General features: G+C 39.0%; 1 long non-coding RNA gene across 2 annotated transcripts in view; it reads left to right on the top strand.

Moving 5' to 3' along the window:
- Window positions 1-14,760, top strand: part of LOC137168173 (uncharacterized) — a 106,608-nt gene extending 91,848 nt beyond the window's left edge. For both annotated transcript variants that reach the window (XR_010924248.1, XR_010924247.1), the window contains one exon: window positions 14,561-14,760. This is a non-coding gene — a long non-coding RNA (uncharacterized lncRNA). The remainder of the gene's footprint in view (window positions 1-14,560) is intronic.
- The last annotated feature ends 4,926 nt before the right edge of the window (window positions 14,761-19,686 follow it).

Here is a 19,686-nt window from a genome sequence, read left to right as displayed (position 1 = left end):
TATTGCTGCTGCATCTGCAACTTTTTTTTGTATCATCAATGAGGGGAAAACCTGTGTGTATAAGTGATTATTATTTTTTTGAAAGGTTTACATCATAAGGACAAAGACAGCAGGGTCAGACACAAAGTTCAGACTGCTGTTAGCACCTCTCAGCTCCCCTTTTTCTTTATCTTTTGCTTTAATCTTTCCTTTTTCTCTCTATTCCTTGTTGCAGTAAAAGTCAGCCTCCCTAATCAGCCTTAATAATGTAGTATATTAACAAAAGTCATTTTTCTGTATGTTTTTATTCGTATTTAACTCTGCCTGCTACACAAAGCAATGCCTCTCCATTAAGGCTACTTGGTTCCTTCGAGCTAGAAAGCATTAATAGTAGCAGTGGAAGTCATGGAGAATCGTTAAATAGAATTACAGACAAGTTATCGGTTTATACAGCTGAGATGATGGTGGTGATTATTGGTCTGTAGTGGGTAGAAGAGGTAAGACCTGACAGGGTAGTCCTGTGTATTGACTCTGCTGCACTTCTTCTGACCTTACAAAGCTTGAAATCAATCAGGGATGATTTATTGTTTGAAATTTTGCGATGTTTATTTAGAATTCAGAGAATGGGAATAGTGGCAGAATTTTGTTGGGTACCTGTACATACTGGATCAAAGGATAATGAGCACTAAATATGAGACATAATGGACATTAGGAGAGGGTAAAGCACTAATTAAAAAGAAATGATTGGAACTTTGGCAGAGAAAGTGGGATGAGGACAGTGAGGGCAGAACATACTATAGGATACGGAGGGGAGGATTTGTCCTGTCTTATATTCAGGCCAGTGACAGTAATTATTTTTTCTGTCAAAATAAATTTGCAGCACTACAGCAGGATGGACAAAAGGAGATTTTTTTTTACAGAATCAAGAGCTAAATAGTGTAAAAACAGTAGCTACATGTTTGTGAGCTTTTTAAAATACATTTTAAATAATTAACAGTGCTGCCTAGCTAACAAGCTAACGTTACCCCTGAGTTTAAAGCCTTTTGCTAACATTTCTCGTTCAATATTGCTATTAAATGCAATAGTGTTAATAAGTGTCATTCGATTACAGTTCCAGATAGTTACTTATAGGGGGTTTGATCATAGACAAAGAAGCTAAAGCAGATAATTACTGATAACAACTTGGTTTGTTGTGAACATTAATGTGAATCATGAAACTGACACTTCAAAAAAATTGACTGCTTGATGCCCCTGCCTATAAGCACAGCAGATATATTTCTTTTTGTGTTTGCGTATGCTTACACCGGTTCATCAATACACACATGTACTCAAGCCCTCTCACTCACGCCTACACACACTGCAGAGAACTGACAATGTGATCCCAGGTTCAATGGTAAAAGTGCTGCCGATGGCTCCTCAGAGAGCGTCAAGCTCAATTCCTCTAATTCCATTCAAGATGCTGCTGCATGTTTGAGCGCACGGGTGTGAGAGAGTGAGTGTATTAGAGCAGACAAATATGAGGGAAGAAGAGGCACAATCAAGCGGGGGTGAGAAGGTCTAATAGTGGTGATGAATTTCTTATCCTCTCCAACATTAAAGGTTAGCTGCACAGAAAGGATCTGGTCACCTGCTGTGTGCCCATTAAGAGATAAAATACAGTTATATTATTCAACTCTTAAGCTGACTTTAACAGGGCAGAATCCACTATAAATGATGTTATCCTTGAATTAGTATATTTCATTATAAGTTGTAAATGCCAGAGCCAAAGTTATGGGCTACCAATCATCTCCTCAAAAGGAAAAGTCATTTTTTTGCAGCTCACTTCTCAACTTTCAGCTGAATGTAGAGTTAGCAATTAATCGACGGGGCCACCGTAATTTCCTGTCTCTCTCGTTTGTATGCGACTAAAACTGGGATCTTCCTCTGGTGTTTTAATCCCCCAGCCGTCAAAGTACATTATGCATGACTGCTTGCATTCTTAGTGTGTGTGTCAATGTAAATGAGCGCATCTCCTTGCAGCCAGGATTAACAGGCTGTGTATTGCTGAAGTCTGTCCAGAGTATCCACAGTGGGAGAAGAGGAAATGAGGCGATCAGCGGCAAGGCTATAATCAGCAGTGACGGCCCGCCTCAGGATCACCTAGCAGGTGATTTGGAAGGACACTCCATCCAGCAGCAATGTTGTTGTTGTTTCTTCTTAAACTGGTTTTGGAGCTTTTATCATAACCTTTGATGATAACACCTCCCTAAAAAAGCAGCGGAGAAATGTTGCTTTTGGCAAATATGAAACAGTTTGTAAGGATTTCTGGATATTGCATTAATCTTAAAACAATGTGCTACTGCATTATATAAATCACAATTACAGTAATCTCTTCCATTATTACTTATCCTTTTATCCTTCCTCATCTGCCCTATCTAGGAAGTGCTCTCTCTCTCTCTCCAGAGAGGTTGTGTGTTTGCAGCTCATTCCTGAGCGTGGAGACCCTCAGCCTGTTATCAGACATCTGTCCTTTGCTTAACCTCACACACCCACTTTCCTTCTATGTTCAGGGGAAAGACAATTCATAACATAATCCCCTGACTGCACTTTCATCATGTCTTAGTGGCAGTTGCTATGAAAGAGAGGGTTATACTCATTGAAGCAAATTACCATATGGGTGAAAAAAGGAGTTTTGAGAGGCTGGGATCATGGTGACAGGTGAGAGTGATTCATTGGTCTTCAGTGGTGGAAGAAGTATTCAGATCCCTTATATAAATGTACCAATACACCAATGTAAAAAATTAAAACTCCATTACAAGGAAAAGTCCTGCATGAAAAATCCTATTTAAGTAAAAGTATAGAAGTATTGGAAGTAAAACTTAAAGTATTGAAGTAAAAGTATTGATTTCTGACTGGTATATAATTATATATGACATCATTAGATTGTTAATATTGAAACATCAGTGTTAGAGCAGCATGTTACTGTTGTAGCTGCTGGAGGTGGAGCTAGTTTCAACTACTTTATATATAGTTAGCTAGTTTAGTCCAGTGGTTCCCAATGATTAATTGTGAGATGATTAATGGGATTAATGGGAAGAAAAAACAAAGTTCTGATTCACAAATCTGTTTTCAGTTTTTGGACTTTTTCTCTAATCTTTGATTTTCAGTGAAATTTTGGATCATTTATTGAAATAAAACCATGTGAGAAGTTCAGAGGGAAAAATCACTATTTGGTGGAGCTGTTAACAACTCATAGACATCTGAAATGTGACCCCGACTACACACTGCTTTTTGTAAGACTCAAAAGCCAAAAAAGTTAGAAACCACTGGTTTCATCTTTAACAATATGTTGTATTTTAAAAACTTGTTATATTATCCAGTTTGTCAAATCTTTATCTAAAAAGTTACTAAAGCTGTAAAATAAATGTAGCTGAGTAAAAAGTACAATACTTCACTCTGAAATGTGGTGGAGTGGAAGTATAAAGTAGCATAAAATGGAAATACTCAAGTGAAGTACAAGTACCTCAAATTGTACTTGAGTACAGTTCTTCAGTAAATCTACTTTGTTACTTTCCACCACTGTTGGTCTTATAATGCAAACATGATTTTGAAGAAAACTCCATTTGCAATATAAAGGAGAGAATAATTAGAGTGAGTGAAGGGGATTTATCAGACCGTGTTGGGGGCAGTGGATGTCATCAAGGTCAACAGGACAACAGGATTGGATACAGGCACAATATGCTTTATAATATATAAAACAAATAACCTGCTGACATTTTATACATTTTATGCCCAAAAACACTTCTATAACTAAAACTCAGTGGTTACATTTAAGCCAAGAGTCCAGGAAGGTTATGGTTTGATTGAGGTTATTGCATATATTTTCAGATTTTATGTTTAAGTTTAATGTAAGATTTTTACAAAACACCCACATTCTTCTTTGTGACATTTGAGAGAAAATACTTTTTTGCAGGTGGCACTAAGCAGCAAAGCACTTAATTCCAGTGCTAATTAGTACAGAAACTGTGTAAAATTCCACCAAAAACAGGCATAATTTCTGTCTATGATAAAATATATGGCATATATTAACAGGGCTGACCAAGACACTGACTGTGATGATGTTGATTTTGGCTTTGTATAGAAATTTCCAGTATCAGTACCCTGTTGTTTTCCATTGGAATACTGAGCAGGTGTGGTCATGACATGTCCCTGTCGGAAAATGAGCCAGGAAAAAATGTTTGGCCACCCTTAACCTGGCCATCTTTCTGTGAATTCAGTGTAAATCAAACACAGGAGAAAACTGTTTCCATACTGTCCAGTGTGTGTATGGAGTGGGAAAAAAATGTACTGTTGACTCTCTAAATCCCAGATGCTCACAGTTCCTATATATTTACTTGACAGACAACTATCTGTCACTATAATGGCCGCTACCATCAACAGAAACATAATGAACCACCATCACACATACACACACAAATAATGGACCCACATCTGTCACTCTATACAGTATGAAAGCAATTACTAAGTGACTTGTTTTGTACAGTCCATATGTTTTGTTGGTGTATGTTTGTGTGCATGCTTGCAAGGTGGGGATTTAATTTGAAGTCTTTTAATTGTATACTTCTTCATACTTTTACATCTTGTATTAATTACTACACATCTGTATTTCAAAACAGTCAATACACTATAAGAACTAAACCAACTGAATAACTTCAATGCATACTATGCAGGATTTTCCTAAAAAACAATGTACAGACTCATACAAAAATAATCCCTCTCAATCATCACTTATAACCCACTAGAAGTATTTGGTGGTGTATTTATCAGAGACCCTGCCCTCTGCCTGTGTTTTCTTATTATTTTGCTGTGTTCGGGACATTTCTGGGCGTCAACCTTTGGGCAGTGGGTGTGTAGCCCCTAGCCAATAACAGAGCACAGGGTTTGGGGCTCTACAAAAACATAGCAACCAGGTTACATCGCTGTCTCCATCTCTCTCCTCTGCTCTCTATCTGTATCATGGATATATAAAGAGCTGCAGGTCTGTGCGTGTGTTGAACTGAGAGCGACACTGAGCTACAAACATACGGAGCAGAGAGGCCACAGCATACAGGATGAAGCGCGCACTTCAACTACATTCACACAAAATCTGGCAATGCAGCAGCTTCCCACAAGGCTGTGTGGAGGTGTGTGTGTTTATTTGTGCTTTAGAATGTAACCACCATGAAACAATCAGAAAATAACATTTTATTTATCTGATTTACTGCTTTGTTCTTGCTGTGCTGCTCCCTCTCTTCATTCACTCTCTAGGTTGCTCGACCACCATCTCCCTCTCATTTTCAGGCCCATTTCAGAAGTTAAAATCATCATTTCACTGACAATTTTAAGCCTACATGAAAGTTTTTTTTGTTTTGTTTCTGTGTATAAATCATTAGGCCTAAAGAGCTCATCATTGCCCCAATTCACTAAAACAATGCGGGGGCTAAAACAATGTGTCACCTCTCTTTTCTCTAGAATAAAGCATCAGAATCAGGCCACATCAAGTTTGTTATGCAAATACTCAGCAGTGGAGTCAACTTGCCTGCAATTATAGAATGGATACAGTCATCCTTAAAGCAGCAGCCTTGAAGCCCTGAGTATCTTATTTATCATAGCAAGACAAAGTCAGTCTGGCAGTAATTAAAGGTATCTCAGTTTTTCACTGAACCAGGTTTGCTGGGCTCAGTTCTGGTCAGCTCATGTCTGAGCCATTGTCCACTCAGCAGAGATGTTGCCAAATTTTACAAAACACAGAGCAACCAACTGTTCATTATATAAAGAGTGAGTTGGTGGCAGTCAAAATCTTCCCTGTCAAACTTTGCTCCCAAAGTTTTAGTTTTTAAAAAAATTACTAATAGCAAATTTGATTTCCTAAAAACACAATAATTGTTTTATCATTCAACCAAAACTCAACTCTCTTCCAACATTGTTAACATTGTATCCTCCCCTCCATGTTGACTGTGGACCTAAGTGGCCTCTGCTTTCCAACTTAAATGCTGTCTTACCTCTGGTTTGATTTTTTTGTTTCAGTGTGATACTGATTCTGGTGATTCTGGTCTTTTACTGTCAAATGTAGACATCCAAAGCCAGGCTGGCATATTCAGAGCATTAACAGGTTGTTTCCTATTCTAGATAAAACTTTGATGTAATAATGTTGCTTATTAATAATGGCATTAATTGGCTAATTTTAAACACCAACGTACACCAAAATAAACAAGTAACCTTCATATTATGTCATCTTGATGTTTACAGTATAACATTCAGCTGCATTTATAAGCTATGATAGTACATGGGCGGTGTCAGTATCCTTTAGTGGTCACACAGACAGAGATGGCAGTAATGTGCCTGTAATAGTTTACTCGCCATGTTTATCCCATATATCTGCATTTTGTTTATATTCCATTGTTTTGTGGCCTTAAACTTTTGCAACTTTTTTGCAACTTCACACCCTTGCATATCTGACTGTACTAATAGAGGGATCAGTCATTGTTTCTAATGATCACATACTGTATATGAAATCTTTTGATGCTGCATTTGTCATCAAAGGCTGAAGTTGATCTGACAGGGCTTTGTTTGTTTTTTTGTTGTTTGGAAGAAATCCACAGTGACTCAGGAAAGGTGTGATTCAAATTGGGTGATTAAATAGTTCGCACTTTTATTTTTGTTTTGCAATCTGTTCATCCTGTACAGCCATCTGTACATCCTGTAGCCAACACTCAAACAATCTATTCAGAAACTAAATGAAAACATGCCCACAATGGGAAATACTGCTATATCATGTCACTGCATCGGTCTGTGTGATGTCTTTTTTTCACTGTGTACAAACTTATTTGACTAAAGCTCATATATGAAAGGCAGGGATTCAAGGCTTTTGATAAAGCACCGTCACTGACTGAGCTAGATTAAAGTGCTTTATAATGACATTTTCAGAAAGAAAACATCTCATTTCTTTCTCTCTCCCTTTCACACGCAGACATATGCAGTATGTAGGTGTAATCTGTTCATAATGAAGCAAGCCTTTGTCAGCATTACTCCCTTGTTTGCAGTTTTGTGGCAGCCAGCTAGAGGTTTACGTAATCTTTGGTGCCTCAGCTACCGAACCATGCTGTGACCACGACACCTGCCACAGCAACCTGACTGACCGACTCCTGCTGGGACAGCACACGGCCTGAACCTGGACTGTGTATGAAAAGAAAGAGGAGAAAGACAGCGAGAGATGATGATGATGGGTGATAAAGAGATCATCTACTACAATAGGAAACTGCTGTCAAATACGAACAAAAGGGAGAACAAGAGAAAGCAGAATAATGAAGGAGACATGAGCACCTCAGAGTCCTTAAAGCAAAGAAACAAAAGATAGAAAGGAAAAATAGAATACATGGATCCATCTATTTTATTTATATTTGTTTGTTCCCTCTGGGTCACTGGGGGTCTGGAGCTGATCCTAGAATGATTCGGTTTAAAGGCAACAAAACCCACTGGACAGATCACTGTCAAATTCAGGATTGTAGTTTCCCAGTTACTTGACCTACATATCTTCAGACTGTGAGACGGAACTCCATGAAAGCAAAGAAAAGATGCAAACTCCCCACAGAAACTTAAACCCAAGAACTTTTTGCTGTGAGCCAACAAATCTAACAACTGAGTCAGCATGTTGCCCATCATATTCATCAGCTTTTATTATTTCTTTCAAAACTATGAATGTGAAAATGCTCCTGCCAGCAATCACAGGCAAACTCCATTGATGTGCACTGAGCAGAAAGCAAGCACAGTTACAGTATTATAATCACGGTTGTCATGGAGATAGCTGCTCCGTCCTCCTCTCTTAGCATTTTTGCTCCAGTTCATCTGATTAATTACTGTATTGTGCATACTAACCTCTCCTTTTAATCCAGACCTGCCTTTCTGCACCTGCCCTCAAGACGCCCACTAGTTCCTTTGGGTAGAGACCGCCCACAAGAAGTTTCCCAGTTTCTCCTCCAGTCTTTATTAAATAGTAGAGGGGTTATCAGCCTTTTTTGTTCCCTGAGTAGGAGCAAGCCAGTGTCCCATCTGTCCAGGCCTACATTCAGACATGGTAAGGTATATGGATGATCTATTCTGTACCTCTACTTGCTGCCAGACATATGCTAAAAATTGCCACACCCCAACACCCTGTTACTTCCCAGAACAACAGTTTTGGCTGTCCACTCATGATCTGCCTCTCAGGGTCAAGTCTTGCAAGGTGGCACCTCATTTTGTGGGAATTTGGCCACCTTCCATTATGGTTCACTATGGTGTGCCAACACCTTTCTTAACATCAATCACATCCAGGTCCAACTAGTACGGTTAGTTGGGTCCAAGAGGTTTGCCGTTGTAGCAAGGTTTTCCTAACTCGATAGGAAGACCATATTACAATGGCAAGGACAATTTCAAGGGCAAGGACGACTTCTAAGATGGTTTGTTACCATCTGAGAAGTCATCCTTAGAAAGTCTTTGGAAAAGGGAAGGCACTTTCAAAAAAATACTTGACAGGTGATTGGATGAACCATCCGTGTATCACTGTCTATCACATGCTAGTTTGGTTAGTTCTTGCCAAAGCCAGTCGGGAGAAGAGTGAAAACATCTTTTTCATCAAGAAAAGCCTACAGTGCTATTCTTTGCTCTTCTTTCAATGAAGAAATACTCTCCAGTCCTGATATAACTGATGCTATAGCAGCATCTACGCTAACCTCTTTAGGAAGCCACAGGAGAGCAGGTCCCTGCAGACTGGATCCTAAACCTGTAGATGTGTGTGGATCACAGTTCACTGCAACAACTTAAGTTGGGTCCATAACCTGTTTGGAGGTGTTAAAGCAGTGTTTGGCAGATTAGCCTGGTTTATTAAGGCTGGTGAGAATACTGTCATTTGAACTCTGGTGCAGACCAAACAACTGTACTGACTCAGCCTTAAAAGATCCTCTTGCATCTGAACTCTGGGGCAGTTATTTTCTGACATAAACTCAAAGCAGACCAGCTACAGGATTAGCAAAGCAAAACTAAACATGCTATGATCTGCATATCTTTTTCTGCTGGATGTATCTCTTACATCTGATTCTATCTGGCTGTTGTTGATAGCAGAAAAGGTGCAGCTTTGACTAATGCTAATGACCAGGTTTTTCCATATGAGCTCATCATGACCAACAGAGAAAATAAGTAAGGCTTTGAAGTGCAGTTAAGAGTCAGTCACCAGAATTTTGTTCCATAGGTCCAGGTAACTCTAATAATGCATGATTGATAACAACAATTATCCAGTGAATGACATACTTGTCATTCGATGTGACTTATATTTATCTCATGGTTTGTTTATAATATGTCAGTCTGAACTCTAAATGGACTAGAATCCAAAAGCATTTTTTTCCTATTTTTGGTCTTCTTTGGCTACCAAATTACACAACCTTTGAACACAATCTTAGTTGAGTAGATATAGAATATGTCCATCCATTGTTAGGCCATATTGTACACTCACTGGCCACTTCATTAGGTACACCTGTGCAATCTAATAGAACAGCTCTGCCATAATTCTACATTTACAAAGCTTATGCATTTTCTGTTTTTGTTGACATTGTCATAAAGGTGATAATTCTATTTTATGTTTATTATTGAGGTTGTAGTGGGTGGTGGAGGTGCACTGGAGTGCATTATATTGAAAAGTGTCCCTAGTATTTTGCCCCCTTCATGTATGTTAATGGAGTGGTGTTAATGTTAATGTCAACAAAAACAGAAAATGTATAAGCTTTGTAAATGTAGAATTTATGGCTGAGCTGTTGTATTGTTTTGTATTAGATTGCACAGGTGTACCTACTGAAGTGCCTGGTGAGTGTATATTGTCTAAGCTGTGTGCCACACAATAAAGCGCACAACATTCTGAATTCATTGAGCTGCTTTGGTTTATTACTGCAACTAATGCAACAACATTCACTAACCACATGGATCCCATTAGAGCATCATATTTACTGTGCTGCTGCTTCCTGCTCTCATCTGCTCTGTACGGTCCACCCAACAAACACTACTGTGACTAATCACTTCCAAAATGATCTTGCTCCAGGAGCAGGGACCCCCTTAAGTAATCCATGTCTTCCCATACTGGGTGCAGGTTTTGCTGGGGGACTCCCAAGGATTGTTGGAGGCTGGTGCAGTCAGGCATGGTGGGGAATGGGAATGAAGGGATTGTGATGAGCTGTTAGCATTTGCCCTAAACAAAGACACACACACACACATTTAAAAGAAGCCTAGGCAAACCAAATTAGGCTGCCGAATTGTGTTTTCTCTCTTCCCTTGCCTTCCACTCCAGAGCCTTTGATGGTCTGAGTCTCTAAGGGCTCTGTCATCATCGGGGAGAGATGAGGTGATTGGGGAGCTTAGGCCCTCTCAGTGAGACAAGAGGGGAAGAGCCCATTCAGAATAAGACAGAGAGGAAGACATGACCTGTGGCAGATTAAAGTTGAAGGTCATCATGAGTACAACAACCAAAGCTCATTTCCTGTAACATAACAAACTGTTTTAAAATGACTAGTGTTGGGACAGGCAGGAGTGCTTTTGGTTATTAACAATAATTCGTAATTATCATAGATAATTACGAATTATGAAATCAAGATATTGTTAATATTAATCAATAATTCGGGCACCAACTGTTGGATCTGTGAGGAGCACAGTTGATTATTTGCAATAATTATCAATTATCAAAGATAATTATAACAATTAATAGAATTATTAATATGAATTAACAAATATGGGGCACCACCCGGAAACCGGGACCAATAACCAAACAAGGCAGTCTCATAAAAGGAGTTCACCTAGAATATCAATATCTGAGGGATATTAATATTCACAGGTGAACAAAGAAGGGTTGAATTCGAGCTCTGACTCCTTCAATCAGCCACTTTTCACAATATGTTAAACACAATAATGACAAAAGAACTTCTGTGTGTGTGTGTGTGTGTGCGCGTGCGTGCGACAAGATGGCGACGGGGCCTAATGTAACGACGTCATCAGTCTGCGACACGGACGTGACTATGGGAGGAAGTCACATCACACGAGAACCGAATGGCGGAAGTACGGCGGTGTCTGGGTTACACAATAGCAAGATGGCATCGCCTAGTGGTCGGTGTCTTGCACTCACCAAATTTCGTGTTACACATGTGTCTGATGGTGGATAAGGAAAGACAAAGCAACACTTTGTCTGATGTTATCTGACCATCAGATGTGTAAAAAGATGTCGGTGCGTGTATTTGTGTGCGTGCGTGCACGTGTGTGTGTTAGTCCCAAGAGAGGGAGAAGAGGGAGGGAAAGCGATCATGAGGGGAAGAGAAGCAGTTCCTTTGTCCACAGACAGCATGCATATGGACCGCAGTCTGTGACGCACGTTGTCTGGTTTCTGATCGACAAAGCAACTTACTTCCTCACTCACAGTGGCACAAACACAGCGGTAGTCCAGAGCGGGACAAACACAAAACAGTCTAGCATGGTGAACACAACTAAACAGGCAACAAACTTAAAATACTCCTCAGAGTACAGCAGAGAAAATGGACTCAGCAGTCCGTCAACTCACACAACAAACAATAGCAATAACGCCAAAAAGCTAAATGCTAAACAACAGCAACTGATGCTGAAACTAACACACAACTAACACTGCCTCTGGCCAGACTTAAGTCTCTTACTTGGTCGCTTCAGAAAGCGAGCAGGGTGTGTGTGAAGTCCGTCTTTCTGTCCGGTTCTGTCCGGCTCTTTCCTAAGCTTGAGTGCAGACGGTGGCCGTTCTCACACAGTCAGCGAAGGTTTAACGGCAGCTGGCTGATTCTCGGCAGCATGGCAAAGAAAACAGCAGAGTTGACACGGTGAGAAGAGCGGGGCAGAGAAGTTCCACGTCTTCCTGAAGAAACTCAGTTTCTTACTCCTGCAGGGGAATTTGAGGGTGCTGGTTGCAGCAGTGGTCTCTCTTGGATCCACGAATGGTGTTCGGGTGAACACGGGCAAAGTCTCGTCTCGTCCGGCGAGGGGAGTCTTCAGTGAGGGAAAAACATGTGCGTGGGGTACCTACATTAGCGAAGCTCAGTTCACAATGAAGGCGTGTTCTTCAGGGCACATTCAGTTTTTAAAGGGCGGTGATGTCATGGCTGTGTCATCAGGACGCTCCGCTGTGCAGGAGTGTCTCCGCCAATGAGAGACTGTATGTTGGCTGTTCCCTGCTGAGGTGTGAAAATTGCAAAGCATCACTGGAAATGGAGTTTGCAGTGGACTCCCAATGTCTGTAAGCAGTGTTTTTGGCGCTGTTCCTTTGTCTCAGGGGGACAAAAGAAAGAGCACCTCGTGGTCAGGTCTCAGCGGGTACATGTAGGCCTTCTCTGTGTGACCTTGTGGTTTGAGAACTTTAGACTTGAGATGTTCGACTGTTAAATTACACAATAAATATATTGGCAATAGGTTCTAAACTATGGTTGATTTCCTGCTTTTACCCTCTTAGCAATAGTGCCTAAGGATGGAGATGTTGGTTAGTCTGTCCATTGGTCAATCCATCCATCTGTCTTTGGTCCAGAGCATGAAAGCTCATAAACTACTGACCAGAAATTCAACCTGTGAACTTTACCCCAATACTATCCACCTAAACTTCACCTTTGGCCAACACTATCTAGAAAACTAATGGCCACATTTCCAGTTTATTGTGGATGTTCATTGTCTCCAGAGGTTAAATTCTTAATTTCTAGAGACCTTATCTCCACCACCAACATCAGGCCAAAATTTTCAATTTACTTTAGGTGACTGGCAACACTGTAGTTTATATTACCTTCAGTATAAAACAAATTATGTCAGTAGTGTCAATTGTAAAACATTTGACTTTCATTTATTTGAATGTGGCGTTTCAACTCTGGTGATGCATTTTATTTTTTACCATATGTATATGAAAATCATTTCTACAGAATTTTGCTATAATTACTAATACTTACTTACTAATAATTTAAAAGGTAAATTTTCATTTGTAGTTCTATTACAGGAGGAACATTTGCAGTATTTGATTAAAGATAGTGCTAGGATTTCATAATTATTTTTTGAATATGCAGATATGTAATCACTATATAATAATTACAAATGTAATAGTGACATGGGATTTGGCTCTTTCTAATTTCTAGTTTCAAATTATAAATAAAAGTGAACTACAGTGCCTAGACATTGTTATATTTTTTTATTCACCTGAGCTGACAATATTAACCACCATTAGCATACAGACTATCATTGATTATTATATTTTCAGCCTGTTTGGGTGTGTTAGCATGCTCACTTACATGTGTATCTTTGCTATAAGCTTGTTAAACATAGAGAATCTGTTAGCAGCTGTAGGGGGTCTACAAATGCACGCATAATGACTGTAACACACATGCATAAATACATGCACACACACACAGGCACACACACACACACACACACACAGCGAGTGCTGGCTAAGATTCAGCAGAGATAAGCCATTGGATTAAAACAGCACCAAAATGTCTCTGATGTAGGGGACAGACAGTTATGTAACACAGAAAAATGCTGACCAAGAAGAGCAGCTTGGTGTGTGTTCTGGAGTCAGTGTCTTGCTCTACGTACCTGTTTAGTTTTTTTGTTTTTTATATATTTCTGCAGTTTTGAATTTCTACCACACAAATTGATTTACCTATCAGGGTGATTATATAAAAAAACATGCCCTTAGAAGAAAAGTTATTCAGCTGTCTCAGAAGAGAACACAAGCCGAACTAAATTTAAGGTTGAGGCCTCAATGTACAGCAGGGTGTGCATACAAATTTAATCAACTAGTTCCGCTCTCCTCTTTGCTGCCTGAATGCGTTGATTCCTTACAGCAGTGCCATCTTCAAGCTCTACTGGATATGCAGAGGGAACTCCCCCTACAGATTGAACAGTAAAACAACAGTACTCCCAATCCTCCCATTACTATTCAGCACATGCTGCAGCTGCTTAAAGACACTACATGTAGCCACTGGTTTGTGGCTATCATGGCCATAGGTTTTCCATTGTGCAGGTTACATAATGTATTTGCAGAATGTGACCTGTTGAATGAGGATGAGTCGACCTTAACCTGGCAGTGTCTGACCCTGGCATCATTCAAAGAGTTAAGTGGCTCTCCAAGAGGGTGTGATACAGATTCCTCTTTAGCTGGATTGCATGCTATTACAAAACTCTCTACAAGAGTGACATTAGAGTAAAGAAGGAAGAAAGTGAAGCGAGAGCTCGTGAGGCAGGGTGGAAGAGAAAAGTGGAGGAAGAAAATATGGGAAAAACTAAATGAGTCATGATGATGTGGGATAAGATTTGGTTGCAATTTAGACTTCAGATCATGTTTTAGTGCTCTTGCCAAACTGTGAAAACTTTGCGCATGAATTTTTAATATGTAGATGTGGTAATATAAATTTGACATAAATATATTATTTATGCTCTATACCACCAGACGTTATGTATTTTTGAGACACTTTTCCTTTCCATGTTTCTGTCGTCTTGACTGTCTCTTGTTAGTAAGCAGTCACAAAGCCTTTTTTTTTTTCCTTTTTCAATACAGGGCTACGTGATCCAGCGTCTCCTCCTCCTCCAGCTCTCCACTCAAGTCAAAGGGAATTCCTGAGCGGCACTCAACCTCGGCTCTGCCATCACATCACCCACGCAGCACTCTTTGCCTCTCAGCTGTTCGGTGCTTTTTATATAGTTTTCATATATGCAATCATTCAGGACAAGAGTAAAGCCCTTCATGATGTTTGGAAACTATTGTGTGGTAAGAGTTTTTGTTAAATCACAATATGACAGGCACATGTTCCAACAAAGAGTGGTGGAAGTACAGCATCTAAAACTTGAACCGCTCAAACAACAAACAGAATTAATCTTTCTTAAGGGTATAGATACCTGGACAATTGATACCAGTCTTGTATTTGTACAGTTAAAAAAAAAAGCCAGCAGTCGGTAAGTTTGGCATTAAGACTGGAAACACAGGGAAACAGCTAGCCTGGCTTTGTCTAAAGGTAATAAAATCTAACTACCAGCACCTATAAAGCTCACTGATTAACACAATGAGCCTCATGCAAGAAAGTTTCTGTATTCTTATCCTAAAACTCTCTTACTTTTTTCTGTGAGGTTTGCTCTTACAAATTCTCTAAGTCGGAAACTCTCTTAATCCCTACATTCTGTTCAGGTTATATTTGACCCATTTTTACATTTGAGAGCAGTAAAAACACCCTAAACACCATTCTTTTAGACTGAAATGATATAAACTTTTCCTAACATGATGCAGAATACACAAAAATTATTTTTTTATTTTTGTGCAGCTGATTCACATTTTTGTACATACTGTAGAGGGTGATTCAGGTTGAATTTGATTGTGAGGGTTTTTTCTCTGTAAACAAATAGTGTAACACTTAAAGAATACACTGTCTCTGCTCTCTGAAAGGATTAATCACCCTTTTATTATTTATTATTATTTCTGGTTCAGAAGTTTGGTAGAGAGACTAATTATTAGGGGATACTGTGAAGGGTCAGAATGTGAACAGTATGTCATGGATATGTCACTTGTTCATGAGTAGGTGTAGTAGGATTTCGGTATCATATTTAAACACCAAACTCATTCTGATTCTAAGACTTTATAATTCTTATAAGTCAAACTAATGTTTCTGCTCAGGACTCATGCAACAGATCTGTACCACTCGTAAATTTTGGAAAAGTACAAGAAAATTGATGAATGCTGCAAATTTTCTTAAATCACTTGTATGTGCCTCTTAAGAAAGAATCTTTTCATACGAGTGGTTCTTGCATGAGGCCCATTATATCCATACAAAAACAGAAAAAGTGCAAAAACAACAAGCTTTCGGAGAGTTATATGCCAGACTATTTGTCAGCCAAGTGAGCTTCAGATTAGTTTTTAGTTTTGAGTAATTACATTTGTGAAAAATACCACTAGGCATGTTCATCACATACACTCCTGAATCCAAACTATTTCCAACACGCAGAGGCATTGTCATGGTTACCAGCCATTAAACACACAACAGCAGAGCTAACGTAAACACAATCCTGTGCACACTCATGCCTGGCGATGCTTTGCTTGGCCACGTTGTTGTGTGCTCAGTTTGTTAGCCACTTGGAATAATCAACCAAGCTCTCTCAGGACTCTCAGGTTGACCATCTGGAACAATGGGGAGCCTTTGGCCCTTTGTCAATCAGAGAAGCTCAGGCATGAACAGGTTGTTGACTGGACCATGTAGGAGTCAGTTATTAGACTGGACCATATGGATGTCCCAGGCCAACTGGAAAACCTTGGCTCTATTGCAGACTCATGGCATCTGCTGAACAAGGCATTCTCATGATTGGCCAGGCTTTGACAACTTTAAATAACTTTATTAGTACCACACTATTTAATACTCTACATCACCAGTGACTTATTGTCCATACCTTTACATTTTACATCGATTTATGTATCTTTTTCATCTTGTTTATACTTCAGAGCTATGTCACTCTTCATCACATGTTCCTGGTTTTTGTAGTTGCACCATGTCATGTTTGACCTCTTTCTGCTCCCCTTCTCTCCACGTTCCATGTGCTCGCTCTGCACGTTCCCACCTGTGCCCGTAATCCACCACATGCACTTTCAGTCTGCTCCCTTTGTCCTGATTTCAGACAATCCCTTCATAGTCACAGCTAACAAGTTGAATTTTAATCATCCATTATCACTACTTAACCAAGCCACCATGGCAGATTTCCCCGTCAAAGGTCACTTTTTTGTCCCTGCTTTCCTTGTATTAATGTCAGTATGGCAGCTACTGTGCGTTGAAATTTGAAATTCATGAATGATATTTTAGTAAATAGATCATATTTTGTTATAGTTAGTTGGTCTAACATGGTTCTTCACCCGTCTTGTGGTACTATGTTGAACTTACTTAATGATAATTCTCATGTTTTATTTTAGTCAGACCACTGACGATGTTGCCCCAATGCAAAATATCTCCAGGACAACGAGGATTGGATTAATATTCTTTACCGTACAAATTTTATCTTGAAGGTCCTCTATCTTTTTCTCTTCCTCTAGGGATTCCTTCTTCTCAAGCAAATTATCAGTCAAGTGATGACACTCATAAAACCCTGACAGCTAGCGTGTGCTCTACTGAGATTGTATTGATCCACCGGCCATTCACTTGAAGGCATGCAAGAGAGAGTAAACGTTTTAATATACCCTGTGCTCAGTATGTTTTACGATAATGGCAGAGCTCATACAGGGTGTGTGGAGCCTCATCAGAGCCGTGTCGCAGGACGCTTTTAGTTTATTTCTTCACTTCTCACAGGAGTCTAAAAAATTCAATCTCACCTAAAATATGTGTTGGCAATTTTATTTATATATCACATTTTATTACAAGTAAGCTCAATGTGCTTTACATTGAAAAATAAAATATAAAAATGTAGGCATGAACATGAGAACATAGTTAACATAAGCAATGTAAATATAAGAATAAAATGATGTACATTAAACATATCACACAGCAATTGAAACCCCCAAAACATCAGCACAACACCAAAAAAACTAACACAACACAATCAAATGGAAAACCCCTGCCTTATCACATAGCCACACATGTAACCAACTGTACAAGAAACAAGTGCTATCATACACACACCAGATCTGGATCTAATTCTGGGTACAGTTAGAAGACCCCTGCCTGTTCACCTGAGAGGTCTGATAGGATTATAATCAGTGAGCAAGTCAGAAATGCACTGAGAAGCCAAACCATTAAGTGCTTTATAGACGATTAGCAGGATTTTGAAGGTGATTCTGTATTGTACCGGGAGCCAATGAAGTGATTTCAGTACTGGAGTCATATGTTCAAATTTTCATGTACGTGTAAGGTCTCTGGCTGCTGCATTTTGAATGAGCTGGAGCCATCCTACTGACTGTTTGTGTAATCCTGCAAATAGAGCATTACAATAGTCTAACCTGCTTGAGATGAATGTATGAACCAGTTTCTCAGAGTCAGTCTGAGATATGAAAGCACTGAGTTTTGATATATTTTTAAAGTGATAAAACTCTGTTCTGGTGGTATTGGTAATGTGATTTTCAAAATTGAGATCAATATCTAAAAAAATGCCAAGGTTTCTGACTTGCTCACTGTATTTCAGAGAAAGTGGTGTCAAGTGTGAATACATTTCCTGTCTCTGAATTTTAGAACCAATCATGAGTATCTCAGTCTCAGTCAACTTTAAAAGGTTTCTGGGCATCCAATAATCAATATCATCAATACAGTTTACTAGTTTGTTAACAGGACTGACATCACCAGAGGTAAGTGAAATGTACAACTGTGTGTTATTGGCATATTAATGATAAAATATATTATGTTTCTTTATGATGGTACCAAGTGGGAGCTTATATAAATTAAAGAGCAGTGGCCCAAGGAATGACCCTTGTGGAACCCCAGAGAAATTTTTTGTTTCTGTGGATTTAAAGCTTCCAACTAAAACATAAAAGCTCCTGTTCTTTAAGTAAGATGAAAACCAGTTAAGAACAGGACCCACTAAACCAACTGAATCATGAAGCCATTGAATTCAAATGTCATGATCAACAGTGTCAAAGGCAGCAGCGAGATCAAGCAATACTAAAATTCCCTGTGAGTCACTGTTGATCTTAAGGTAATTTATTACTCTGGGAGAGCTGTTTCAGTGGTATGATTTGCTCTGAAACCCAACTGATATGTAGTGTATTTATATTGTGAATTGAAATATATTCATGCAGTTGTTTGTATACAACTTTTTCAAGTATTTTCCTTAGAAAAGGGAGATTGAAGGTCGCTCTGTAATCATCAATTACAGATGGATCTAGGTTGTCTTTCCTCAACAGAGGTGAGATTACAGCACAATTGAGAGAAGCAGGGAAAATGCCAATCTGCAAGGAGCTATTAATAACATTTACCATGTCATTCATAAAGCAATGATAGAAATTTTTGAACAGCTTGGTAGGAATGGAATCAAGAGAACAGGTGCAAGACTTTAGGCACTGAATTACTTTCTCCACATTGCTGGAGTTAACAGGTGAGAATGTAGACATTGAGCTCATGGCAGTAAATTGGTGTGAGGGGCCAGATGCAAAACTGTGACTCAACAAATTAATACTTACAACAATGATTTCTTTGCAGATTATCTCCTACACAAATGCATAAACTTCTTATTTACATGTTGAGTCTAACAACAAGAGCTTTGAACAAGGTTGCTTTCTCTGGTGTCAACAATGTTACATACATTTACCTCATGTTTTGGAACTTTGACCATGTTTAACATAGACATCCGACATCAACAGTACAGAAATACAAAAACAACAAAAAGCATGTTATGTTCTGGATTTTTGTTAATTCTTTGTTTTGGGGGGGGGGTTTTTTGGCATCAGTGTGATGAAATACCTTGAACTGTTTCTTAGTTAATTTTCCAGAAAAGTACAATATCACAATATAGAATTATAAAGGTGCCTTTAAGTACACCCTGTATGCTCTAACCAAAAGGAAGTTTCTTTAATTCAGGGTTTTTGTGTTTAAATTGAAAAGTAATGTAATGAGCAGTGTAACTATTACAATTTCATTACAAATAACATATTATAGAATGTATTAGTCTAAAGAAAGAAAATTAGTCATATGTAATTTATTGCTTTTTTCCAAGGGTTTTTCCTTC

This window comes from Thunnus thynnus, chromosome 17 (assembly GCF_963924715.1).
Source record: "Thunnus thynnus chromosome 17, fThuThy2.1, whole genome shotgun sequence".
Taxonomy (NCBI): domain Eukaryota; kingdom Metazoa; phylum Chordata; class Actinopteri; order Scombriformes; family Scombridae; genus Thunnus; species Thunnus thynnus.
The sequence above is the reverse complement of the archived record's forward strand: the minus strand, read 5'-3'. Positions and strand labels throughout refer to the sequence as shown.